This window comes from Cebus imitator, unplaced genomic scaffold (assembly GCF_001604975.1).
Source record: "Cebus imitator isolate Cc_AM_T3 unplaced genomic scaffold, Cebus_imitator-1.0 Scaffold44, whole genome shotgun sequence".
In the NCBI taxonomy this organism is placed as follows: Eukaryota; Metazoa; Chordata; class Mammalia; order Primates; family Cebidae; genus Cebus; species Cebus imitator.
In genome coordinates this window covers 3,019,106-3,031,965 of record NW_016107359.1, presented here as the reverse complement: position 1 = coordinate 3,031,965, position 12,860 = coordinate 3,019,106, and the positions used below count along the sequence as shown (strand labels likewise).

The 12,860-nt window shown below is 49.7% G+C and overlaps 1 protein-coding gene across 11 annotated transcripts in view; it reads left to right on the top strand.

Moving 5' to 3' along the window:
- The window catches only part of TLE3 (TLE family member 3, transcriptional corepressor), a 49,633-nt gene that overhangs the window by 3,777 nt on the left and 32,996 nt on the right, over nt 1-12,860 (top strand). The gene's annotated exons all lie outside the window — the stretch shown is intronic.

Below are 12,860 nucleotides of genomic sequence, written 5' to 3'. Positions count from 1 at the left end.
TTTTTTTTTTTTTTCTTTTTGCAAAAATGTGATGTTCTGCCTTGATAAGATTAAACTTCAAGAGCCTTAAAAGCCTGGCTGAGATGTCGAAATTTAAGGGAACGACGCCACTGACTGCTTAAAAATATTAAGCCGGAATGAAACGCAACTCTAATGCCTGGCATTGACAAGGTGGCTTTCTCACCTCTGTCTTGATTTGAAGGCAGCCGAATTCCCATTTTACAGAGAAGGAAGCTGAAGCTCCTGGGTGAAGTTAACTTGCCTAGGGGCAGCCTAGCCAGGACTTTGAGAGGGCTGGGGGTTGAGCTTAGCTTTGAAATCCTGAAGTCAAACCAGTTTAGCTAGTGTGGTGTCATTTGATGGATATGTAAACTACCTGCTACTGTCACCCTTCTAATAACAGTATACCTCAAACCGAGCAAATACAAACACCCTTTATCTCAGTGCATATCAGTAACTAGTCCCGGTGCTAGGCTGGGCTGTGGGAGAGGCCTGTTTGTGTATTTGTGTTCTGAGGAAAGGCTGCCTATAATTTGGCTTGGCCAACGATTAGGGTTGACTTGGCACGTATAATGGAGCAGGCAGGCCGGTTGTTCTTTTTAACAATTGGTGTTCATGAAGTCTCAGAAGGCTGTTGACTCATTCTAGCCTTTGGTGACCATGACTTGAATGGATTTTCTGCTCTAAATTAACAGTCGTTTACAAGGTTTCAGTTTTGCTCTTTAAGGAGGCAGGACCCAGGGCAGGTGAGAAGGGCAGGTGACCCTGGAAAGTAGGCAGATTCCTACCCACCCAAGTGGCTTCCTGGAGGGAGCCCCAGTGCTGGGTGAAGGGAAGCCGGAAAGGGGCCTGAGTTTATCCAGCAATGTGGGAAGCCAGCTTGTGGCTTCCTGAGGGATTAGTTAGTCCCTTAGGAAGGCACATGAAGGCTACCATGTTTTTACTTCTTGACACACAGGAATAATAAACAGACAGGACTTTATATGTAAAGATATTTCTGCTTGGGAAAATAGAATAGAGACAGGTTCTGCGACTAGAGCTGGGCAGATCCGACTCGTCCTGAAAGAATGCTTGAAATGAAACTGGGGTCCCAGGTGTTTCAAGGACCTTGGGGTGTATGCAGGGTGCCACTTCCTCCTTTTCTCCACCCCCTCTTAAAATTTGTTTTTTTCTCAATGCTTAATATCTTGGGTGTGTTTAAAGAGTAATTGCACCCAGGTTTAAAATGTATAGCAGCAGTTATTGTAAGAGCTTGGTAATTAAGGTGTAATGTCTTGTTGCATGTTGAGGTCTGTATGGGTGGTGTTCCACATGTCTGTGAGTGGATGGTGCTTTGGCACCAAGAATCCACCTTGGCTGGCAGAAGGTCTGTTCTCTGAGTCCTGGGGATGCTGTGAACGCAGGAAGAGTTAAATATCTTAATGCATTTGGTGGTGGGGTTTATATCAAGAGCAGCTGTGTGCATCTGGGATTTCTGGCCGTTCGGCAGCAAACAAGGTTCTTAGGGGGAGAATGCCTGGGGCTTGGATACATTGTCATCCTCTCAGCTGCCAGTGGTGGATACAGCGATTCTTTGCCCCCTTTTTATAGGTGAGGAAACTGAGGCTTCAGGGAGGCCAGGAAGGAGGAGCTGGGACTCAAATCCAGGCCTCTGCCTTCCTCATTGGGCACTTTACCTTGCTTGCCACTCACCTTTGCCCTCCAGCCTCAGTTCCCAGCATGAACATGTGTGCTTCTGAATGCAGTGGTTTTGCAGGCTTATGGCCGTCTCTGAGTTGGGTGAAATCACCCTGTGGCTATGGAGGAACAAAGAGGCAAAGAGGTGAAGAAATCCTGTGCTGTGAAATGCAACCCTGACCTAATGGGGCTGGCCACTCCCTAGGTTTGCAAGGGTTCTGTAGAAGAAAGCCCTGCCACTAATTGTAGTGTGGGTCTTGGGTGCATTTGGCGAATGGTGGGTAGGCCTGAGCAAACAAGTTTATCAGCTGACCTGTTTAGCGGTTGACTGGTGTTTTATCTGCACACACAATCAAGCAACTGGAGTGCTTGAATTATTCATGCAGTGTCCTGCCCTCTAGACTTGACTGTTCGTGTGATTACATCTGCCTGGAACAAACAGGCTGGATTCTTCATCTTTAAGCTAGGGGTGGGGGTGGGGACTGTCTGTACTTTTATATAATAGATGATCTACAGAGCTAGCACCTTGGGAAGTGTGGCAGTCCTCAGCCTGCGCGTGCACACGCACTCCACCATCACCACCACGTATTTTTTTTAAAAGCTTGCCTTTGCTGGCTCTATGGGAAATGCCAATTAGCTGGGAACCTCAAGTCCTGCCAGATGGGCCCGGGTATTGACAGAGGGCAGCTGATGAGGTGCGGCCAGCCCATTTTTATTTTACTGAGAGGTTAAACTCATGTGGCTGGCTCCTTTTCTGGCTGTTTCTCTGTCTCCCTCTCGCTTTTTCCAAGCTGTCAAAATCCCCGAGAAGTAATAAATGGTTTCTCCTCCTACTCTTTTGCCTCCCTCCCTAATTACGGTAAAGCAAAGATTACAGAATCACAGGCCTGGCCCGGGACTTCAAGAGGTCACCCACCTCTTCCAAGCCCCCTGCTTTCAGGCGGAGCATCAAGCATCTTCAGTGAGGCTGGGGAGGCAGCGGCGACTGACCGGCTCATCAGTTGCCATCTTGTTTGTGCAGAGGCTTTCCAGTGTCAGCCACAAATAACAAAGCCAGCTTAGAACCAGGGGCCACAGAGCCCCTGCCATGCATTGGATTTGAGGCACTGGCGCTCTGCGAAGCTGGGTCAGGCAGCCTTTTTGCCCACTGTTGGTGAGCACTGATGTTTTTGAAAGTGGACTTGAGCCATTTTGATTTCAGGGCAGTGCCGTGCCAACACAATACAGTCACCTTTTTTGTAAACTGAACAACCTTTCCTGTAAGTTTCTCTTTGAATCCTGGAACTGGAAGAGCCCTTTGGCTTCTCCTGCAAACCTTTCAAGTTACAGATGAGGAAACGGAGGCCTGGAGAAGGGAAGCTGGTGTCTCCAGTGCTGCTTCCCTTCCAACGCAGGACTCTTTTCTGCAAGACTCAAGAAATGAAGAGCGCTCCTTTTTTTAATGTACTCTGTGTCTTTAATTACTATTGCCTTTCTCTGCCTTATGATCCAAACAGGCTGAGGCTACAAACCTGGCCCCACCAAAGTCCAAAGTGCCCCATTTGGGTTGTATAATCATATCGCTGAACGCTTCTTGTCCACAGTCCTGTTCTGAATTGCCAGCTATTTGCACAACTAATGATTTGATGTGTGTAATAATAATCCATAATGCATAACTAGCAATCCCAGAGGGAAGATTCACACACAGGGAAAGGTGGTGCGACCTGTGAACTTTTTACCCCAGCCATGGGGGGCCATAAACACAGGGCTGAGGTGGGAAATGGAAAATCCCCATTTGTCCCTCCTCTCCCCTCCCCTCTCTGGATCTTCTCATCTACGTGATAAGAGGCTTGGCTGGAAGATCCTGAGACACCAGTTCTGGGACCGCAGTGAAGGTGCAAGGCCCTCGGTGACCAGAGGGAGTCACCAGGCGGTGAGCCTACAAAAGACTCAGCCAAGAAGCTGAACCTATTTTGGTAGGAGAATGTGGGCCCACTTGCAAAGCAGAAGGGGTCATAGGTCCTTCCACTAGGGCAGTGCCTATTTGTGTGGCATCTGAGTTGAGCTGTAGAGTTCTTTTTTTGTTTGTTTTTGCCAGAGTGCTGGCATCCAAGAACCCACCTATACCCTGCTATCCATCTGACTTTTCCTGCCATATTGATCGTCCCTGGAACAGACTGTAATCACATGAGTCCTCTCACCGAGCGGGTGCCTGCCTTGCTCAGCTTTGGGGTGCATGTGATTACAGTCCATGCTCCCAGCACACTGTCTAGCCAAAGGGAGTCTGCCCCACCCCTGAAGACTGACTTTGGACCCCTTTTCTCTAGTCGCCAGTGGGAGTGGTACAGAGTGGGGGTTTCAGTGCTTTTGGGGTCTTTTCCTTCTTGTACATTTGTCATTGAAATGACCCTGGGAAATGAGCAAATGGCCCCTTGTCTTGTGTTTACAGATAGATCAAGGGGTGGGAACCTGGCTCCTAATTCAGAACTCATTCTCTGAACTCTCCTGGACCAGGGGCCCATGGCAGGCAGAGTCCTTCCTCTACTTAAACTCCTTCCCACAGCGGAGGAAGGGTCTAGGCTTTGCTTCCATTTTATTGAAGGAGTGAGGCAGTCAAGTAATAAATCTCCTTTTGCTCTCTGCATAGGAGGATGTCGTTCTATCAAAATACTGGGACACCAGGGCAAAAAGGTGACAAAGACCTAATCTCAGCAGTGTTTTCCCCTGTGACCTGGCGCTCATTCCTCATCTCATTTTTGTAGGAAGGAAGGAAGCCCCTCTGCTGAGGTCTCTGTAGCACTTTAGTACGTAATAGGTGCTCAGTAAACATCTTGGTTTTTCTTGAAAATTGACTCAGGTTGTCTGAGCGTAGAGCTCCGATTCCCTGAGCCCTGTGAATAGGAAGCGGGGGTTTTAGTTGTGGGCTGGCCGCCTGCTCTGCAGGCTTCCTCCTATGGCCCAGCATCCAGTTTCTTCATCAGTGAAATGAGGGGGTTGGATCCATTCCCAAAGCAGTTATTAGGGGCCTGGGATGTGCTGGGTGTGGGCAGGAGTTGGTTACATAGCCGAATAAGACACCATTCCCTCTGCTGGGGAGTCGGGTGTCTAAGTAATTGCAATGCAGTGAGGTAAGTGCTAATGTGGCCCCAGTGTCACAGGAGGAGCACCCAGCACAGAACAGCTTCTTCCTGGGAGAGGAGAGTCAGGTCAGAGCAGACCTCACTGAAGGGCTTTTCTCCAGGCGAGTGTTAAAGAAAGGGCAGGGTTTATGAGGCAGAAGTCTGGCAGAGGCCCCTCCAGAGTGGTAACAGCTCACGGCAAGGCAGTGAGATATGTTCTGGAAGCCACACGTCTTCAGAGTGATACGGGGCGGGGACTGCACTTGGGAAGTGAGGCGAGGTGGTGATATTTTGCAGCAGAGCGATCTCCAAGGCCCCTCTGCCCTTGCCCTCGCGGCTCCCAGCTCGGTGGCTCCCTCCATCCCTGCGTGGCTGGCTCTCCAGGGCTGGCCTGAGTCCATCTGCCGCAGGGTGGGGCCGGGGGCCGCTCTGGGCCGTCTGTGGCCTGCCCTGCCTGCTTCCCTACCATAGTACGCTGCTTTGAACTTCATTCCCCAAAGTGGCATTGTCTCCTTTCTCATATTGGTAATTCCGTAATGACTGGTTATGACCCGCCCCTCCCCCATATTTAATTCTCATCAGCCCAGCTCTCCACTTTGCTATTAATGATAGCAGCCAGCAAAATAGCTTTCAACATGCCATTGACAGTCTGGTTTAAGAGAGCACTTGAAGTAGTGCTAGACAGCTGAAAGCACCCATAATTGTGTACCAGAGTGAGAACTGCGTCCTCAAGGGCCTTGTTTTTATATGCTTAAAGGGACAATATCTTGTTTTCAACAAATGCTCTCTGAGACTCATAGCCAAGATGCGTTCTTCCTTTTTCTTTTTCCTTTCTTCTTGTAGCTTTCTCTTCTCTTTCAAAATACATATTAAAAAAAATATTCTTTATAAAATCAATGTTCCCTTCAAGTTGGGGTTAAGGGGAAACTTAAGGAAGGGAAAAATGTCCTGCCGTCCTGTAGGCGGGGAATGCTTGGTGGGTTTGTTTTGAAGCAGCCTGCTTTGAGGCACAAGCTGTGGGCCAGCCTTTCCCTACTGAGGGTCCTTAGGCCCTCACGTTTCTCAAGGAGGTAATGGGGGAAGTCTTAATTCGCACCAGCATTGATTTTGAATTCTTTTGTTTGCTAAGGGTGTTGCACAATCAGTGGGCTGCAGAGCTGTCACAGTGAATGTTTAGGCCGAGGCCACCTTCTGGGGGAAGGCTGGAGGGGAGGGGTCACTTTGTTGGAGAGTCAGGTTGCAGCGCCAAGGAATCAGGTTCTAGGAGGCTGCAGAGTTGACGGCCCAAGAGGCCCATCTGGAAATCAACAGGGACTTGGATTCTTAAGTAGAGGTTCGGACCAGGCTCGGAGGGTTAACCAGGGGGCGCGTCTAGTCTAGTCAACCCTGAAGATTTTAACCGAGAACAGATACCTTTCTCCCCTTCATACCAGCTGGCTTCATTATTGCTTTGAAGATGCAGCCCTTTGGGGGAGAGATTTCCTTTGCCTGTCTGTTACCAAAGCCTCCCATTGCCGATGTGTCCTATGAAGGGTGAAGAGAGAAGCAAGTTCCCATCTGTGGGGCCAGAGAGGCCAGGGAAACCCTCTTGGGGCCTGGAGTCTCTGTAGCCCTGTTCTCTCCCGGGCTGGCTGCTCTTGGCAAAGGGTAGGAACAAGGATGGGCTTGGCTGGCGTGTCTTAGATGGCCCCTCCATCACCCACCATGTGAATGATAGGATCCAGTGTTCTGGGCAGCTGCTGCCACCACCGGATACTCCCAGGGGAAGTACTTTCTTGAGGACAAACCGTTTGAAAAATTTGATCTTCCAGATGGTATAGATTATAAACAATATAGCCCCTTCGAATTTCTGTGGCACTTGATTGCAAAGCAGATTAGACATTTTCACCTTAGTAGCTAAAATAATGGGATCCAGGACAGACACCAGGAGCATACCCTGGAAGCTTGGGGTACACAGATGTCCTGTGTACTAGGGGGCTGGCTTCTCAAATTGGGGTGCGGGAGGTGAGGCCTGTGCTGTGAAAGGGCTGAGTTCCCTGAAGGACTGGACCATTTTGTATTTGTATTCACTGAGGTCCACGAACCCTGAGCAGTGCTTGGCTCATACTGGATATGCAGTGTGCATTCTGTGGGGACTCGAGGAGGGAAGGTAATATTCCATCCAGCTCAGGGCACTCTCTGACCCTGAATGGTGGTATGGACTCTTTGGGAAGAATAGAGGCTTTCTTAGTTTTCTGACAGAGGCATGTAGGCTGCAAACGTTGTGACTGTAGAAAGAGTTGTAAAGGTGTCATGAACCTTTATTTAAAAGTGTCTTTAATGTATCTTCGGCATCTTTTTCTTTTCATCTCACACTATGGACAGTTTTAAGTGCAGAAGGGGAAGAAGGCAGGGTGGGGGTGGGAAAGAGCAGACCTGGGGAAGAGACGGGTGCTGAGTAGGTAAATGGGTAAACTCGGCTTGCCATGCCTTGACTGTTTGGGCCTGGACTTCCAAGTGTCGTGGCCTTATCTCATTCGCCTTCTAAATCTTTGACTATTGTTCACAGCTCTTCTGCTTTTTTTGGTTTGTGAATTTTGCATGAAAACTAGCAGGCTGATAGAAATTTCTTTGTCGCTTGCACTGGAAGGCTGAACTTTTCCTCAAATGGAGACTCAAATGCAGAAGAGCTCTTCCCGCTAGTGTTTTAGCACTGAATACCAAATGCAATTTGGGTACAGGGTAGGGCTCTCCTCCCTTCCTGGTCAGCCATGAAGACAGGAGGTTTAGACTTCTACACCACACAGTCAGCTACATGACCAAAAGGCTGGCGGAGATGGCCTTCCACCCACTCCCCAGATCTTTCCCTTGGGCTAGCCCTTGACAGGTCTTTCCTGACTTTGGATCTGAAACTGACTCTTCTGATGATACTGGCAGGGGCATGCTTTGGAACCGGTGATGCTTTGTGAGCCAGTGGTGATTTCTGCTGGGGAAAACGAAGAGAGGAAGCCAGTTCGGTGGGGACCCAGTGAACAAGAGATGGGAGTCCATTCTAGCTCCCAGGTAGGGGTGGGGCACAAGAACTTCTATCAACCTTCCTGGCCTCTGTCCAGGAAGAAGTAGGAGACTCAGAGGGCTCAGAAGCAGCAGGTGATGCCAGATGGTCTGGAGGGAGGGTCTAACTGGTCGGGTGGGATGGAGGAAGGAGGAGCATGGGGCGATAGAGGAAGTGAGGCTGTTGGCCCTGATTGATTGCTCAATAGGTCTTTAGCTCATCCTTAAACCCTTACCTGCTTTTCCTAGAAGGAGGCCCCCTCCTTTGATCTCGCTCTCCAGAAAAGAAAGCTCAAGTCCAATTCTTACTTTGCCTAACAGCAGAAGTCCTAGGGAAAGACTGGAAGAATTGAGATTGATGATACAATCCCTGTCTCCGACCTCTCAATCCTTGGGATCTCCTACTTCATCCCAAAAACGTGGGGAATCTCTTATTTCATCCCAGAGACATGGGGGATTTCCATGAAGCCAGACTTGAAATGGGGGAAAAGCAGCCTGGTTTAGAGCCCCAGAGACCTGCCCCTCTCCTGCAGGGTCCTTCCACTGTTGGCCTGGGATTGGTCTCCATGTCACACCGTCCTTGTGTGTGGCCCCCACAGGACCAGTCTGCAGGAACGTGAGAAGTGTCTAGATTCTCCTTCCTCTTAGCCTTTTGGGTTTTCTCACTATTCTCTTACCTGGTTTTTTACCTTACTTCTCAAGAGACCCCTACCCAGCTCTTCCTCACTATCCATCTGCCCAGACCCCTTCTTAAACTCCCAAGAGGTTGAATGCCCCTTGGGCATTTTCCAGGCCTCCTGGGTGATGGACGGGGCGGGTTCCCAATAAGCCAGTTTTTATTGGACAGCGGATTCTGTTCCTCTCTCAGAAGATAATAGATTCTTGCCGAGGATCCTGGAGAGTTAGGTGGAGAGCAACCAGGAGCTGGGAGATTTGTCTTCATGACTAAGAGGTTGGCTTTGGAGTCAGACACCTGTGGGTCTGAGTCCTAGGTCGGTTCCTGTTGGTGTGTGACTCTGAGCAGACTGACCTCTGTCAACTTCAGTTTGCAGTAGAGATCATAATAACACGTGCCTGCTGGGGCAGTGCTGTGCAGTAGAACTTTCTGCAGTGATGGAAATGCTGTATGTCTGTAAGGCAGCCACCAGCCACGTGTGGCTCTTAAGCACTTGAAATATGGCTACTGTGACTGAGGAACCGAGTTTGAAATTTAATTTTAATTAAATCTGGCTAGCCACAGGTGGCTGGTGGCTTCATAAGTTGTATGGTTACAGTTGTAGGGAGTGCCGTGAAGGATGTGTATAGCCTGCTTAGCACAATGTCTTGCACATGGAAAGGCCGAAGCAAGGTAGTGTCATAAGGGAACAGAGTCCTCAGATTGTCAAGGCCTGAAGCGTCAAGGATCTTGAGAACAAGATCCTTGGTGTTGCATATGTTGTAAGATTCCTAGAGCCCTTTGCCACATGTGACTTGCTGTCTCTGCAGTCCTGCAGCGTAGGCACTGTGCATGCCACTCATCAGATAGCAGCACTGACGTTAAAAGGTTAAGTATGGCCGGGCGTGGTGGCTCACGCCTGTAATCCCAGCACTTTGGGAGGCCGAGGCGAGTGAATCACCTGAGGTCAGGAGTTCGAGACCAGCCTGACCAACATGGAGAAACCCCGTCTCTACTAAAAATACAAAATTAGCCAGGCCAGGTGGCTCATGCCTGTAATCCCAGCCACTCAGGAGGCTGAAGCAGGAGAATCACTTGAACCCGGGAGGAGCAGAGGCGGTGGTGAGCCAAGATCACGCCATTGTACTCCAGCCTGGGCAACAAAAAGGAAAATCAGTCTCAGAAAGAAAAAAGAGAGAGGTTAAGTAAGTTGTTTATTCTTGCATAGCAGACCAGCGGCCAGTTCAGAGCTGGAAACCAGGCCTGCTTCCCTCGTGGACCTCAGTGATCTTTATCCATAGGCCATACCCAGATGAAGTCTTTTGTGGTCTTCCCACATATCCACTCCCAGACCACCATACTACAGGCATTGGTTCCAGTGCTGGGAAGAAACCAGATGAAACCTTTAAGAATTCGGTAAAACATGAGCATCAGCCACATGTGGATCAGGGATTCTCTGCCTGGGCGCTGTTGACATTTGGGGCTAGATAATTTTTGTGGTGAGGTTGTCCTCTGTGTTTAGGACGTTTGACACAGCATGTCTAATCTCTACCCGCTCGTTGTCGGTGTCACTGCCCCATTGTGATGTCCAGAAATGTCTCTAGACATTTGCCAGAACCCCCTGGGGAAACGATTACTGTTAGTTGAGAGGCCTTGATAGAGAGGGAAGGAGTCTGGCTCTAACCTGGGAGATTTGCTTACCACTTGGTCTTGCTGTGTGACATGGGACAGCTTCTTGCCCTCTCTGGGCCTCATTTGCCTCATCTGTAAAATGAGAGGTCAAATGGTGTGGCTTGGGAGGAGGTCAGTTTGAGAAGCAGCAGCTCATATAAAATAAGTTTCTAAATGACTGATGCTGATTTTCATAGCTAAGAAATGCCATCACTCCTGCCTTCCTTATTCGGAGAAAGAAGGCCCTGTAACCCTTTTGATTTTAATTTACAGAAGACCTATGCTCTTTGGTTGGGAAGAAGATGGCAGGTAGATAGAATTGCCCCTTGGGTTTCCTCAAGAGTCCTTGCCCTTAAAAAGTCCTAGCCAGCATTTCATTTGTAGTGCTGACCCGATGGGGGGAGACCCCCAAAATTTAATGAGCTGTCTCTGCAAGGGTAATATGACTTTTACAGCCTGTTGAGGGGCGAGGGGAGATTTGCATAATGTTCCAAGGGGGATTAGGTGGCTGGGGGTTGCCATGGCAACCCCACTGGGATGAATTGAGAATTTTTCCTCCTGGCAGGAGTTAGCCAATGGAGTCTGGGAAGGTGGGGGAGGGGGCAGGGGGTTATCTGAGGGGAGGGAGGGAGGGAAAGAGAGAGGGAAGGATTGGGGTGGTGGTGCCTGGGATGAATGAGCAGTGCTGGGGGAAGGTGTAATCTTAAAAAGCACTCCCTGTTCTGTCTGTACAAGCAAGCTCTTTGAGAGCCATCTCCCCCCACAAGTAGGGGTGGGAGGCAGGCAGAGTTTAGTGTGTTTGGGAACCAAGAAATTAAAGTGAACAAATATTTAAAGATTATTGGATCTTGTTAACAGGAAGCCCGGTAGATGGAAACTGAGAGTCTGAGGAATGAAACTCATAGAGTCCGAAAGCCAGGAGGGAGTTGAGCTGTCATCTGGGCCCTATGGTGTCTGCCTCCAAGTCTGTGCTGGGTCTCCATGGAATGCTTCCAAGGGCAGGGCACTCACACAGGACCTAATTCATTTTCGAGAGCTCCAAGTGTTATGCTGGACTTAGATATGCCTTCTTTATTCAGTGGAAACTGAGGCCCAAGTGCAGGGCTGATCTGGGCTAGTAATGCAGGGCTCTAGACTGTATGTTGCCACCTCTTTCCAGGGTCAGGTCACCTGGATGCATGCTTACTCAGCTTTACCATCCCCGACTCCCTTACACTGTAGACACCTGGAAGAAAAGGGGAGGTGGGATTCCTTTCAGGGAACCCCAGAGTTCCTTGCTGTTGGTTGTTTCTAGCTGGGGAAGGGTGAATGTGTTTCTCTTCCCTGCCTTGCGTCCTCTCTGTCATCCTCGCCCACCTGTGAAGGGCACAGGGGCTGGTGTCCAGAGTGTCCTCACAGGCAGGCTCAGGCCAGCATCCCCTTCCCTCCCCCAGGAGACAGATCCTCAGGGTCACGCTGAGGGGGCTGGGCCTGTCTTGTACCAAGTCCTCCCAGCATAAAGAATTCAGCAGGCTTCCTTGGAGGGCATACATATTTAATGGCGTTGTAGTTATATATAATTTGATCAATATGTCAGTGCTAAAAGGGCCTTTAAGAAGGCTCACCTATCATTGAGTGATCTGTGATGTGAACCTTAGCAGCCCCTCCAGTAGCGGGAGGGGCTGCATTCCCCAGGGCTGCTGCATGGATCATTTGCTGACGTGCTCCCCTTCTTACATTGTAGCACTGCCAGCCCCCAGAGCCCATGGCGTGGATGGAACAGGGCCTGGGAACAACCCCTCCAGCTTTTGCTGGCTGTCCCCTGGCACCCCCCGCCCCCCATGGACTTCCCTTCCTCTGTTCATAGACCACCCACTTGCTTTGTTTCAGTGTTCTCTGAGCTCGGCCTAAGGAGAAACTACCTGGCAAGGAATATCCTCTTTCAGTCAAATCATTGAGGGGCTATCCATTTAGAATGGCCTAGGAAATGCAGTGGGATATTTTAAGTTAAAATTGCCCAGACGTGGTGTTCTGAGTCTGGGTGATTGTGGCGCCTGGCTGCTGGGAAAATTGGAGCCGGGGCCACCTCTTTCTTCACAGCCTCCCACCCCAGCCTCTTTCCATAGCCCTGGGATTTAATTCAAGATGAAGCAGACTCTTCTTCAAACCCCCACGACTCAGTCAGAGAACCAGGTGAAACCGGATTAAAATTTCAGAACCCAAGAGCTGAATGAAACAACACCCCCAAACACACACGTTTTCTAGAGAAGTAACCTGAGGCCCAGAGACCTGCTGGGATGAAAATCGTCACCTCGCCATGGCTTTGCAATGCAATTCACCTCTCAAAATGGGCAGGTCTCTTCCTCATCTGCAGACCGGTGTGGTCTCCAGACTCACAGTACCATGCTCTTTGCAAGACACTGCCCTGATTCTTCGAGGAAGAAATCCTCATTTCATAAATAACTAGAAACCTCGTAGCGTCGGATGGCCGCTTGCCTGTCTAACAGACGTGGAATTACTTCCCACTGAATGCAACAACTTGGAGAACCCTGGCTTGGCTGTCTCAGCCCACCAACCAGTCTTCCCCTGTGAATCACAGAAACTGCACAGTAGGGGCTTGACACTTAGAAATATGACATCATTGTTCTTGCCTAGAGGCTCTTCCCTCCACAGTGAAGCTCAGTTTTGCTGATGGACAAATTTGGATGCCTCGTGCTCTGAAGACTGGTCCTTGGGCCCTGGCCCTG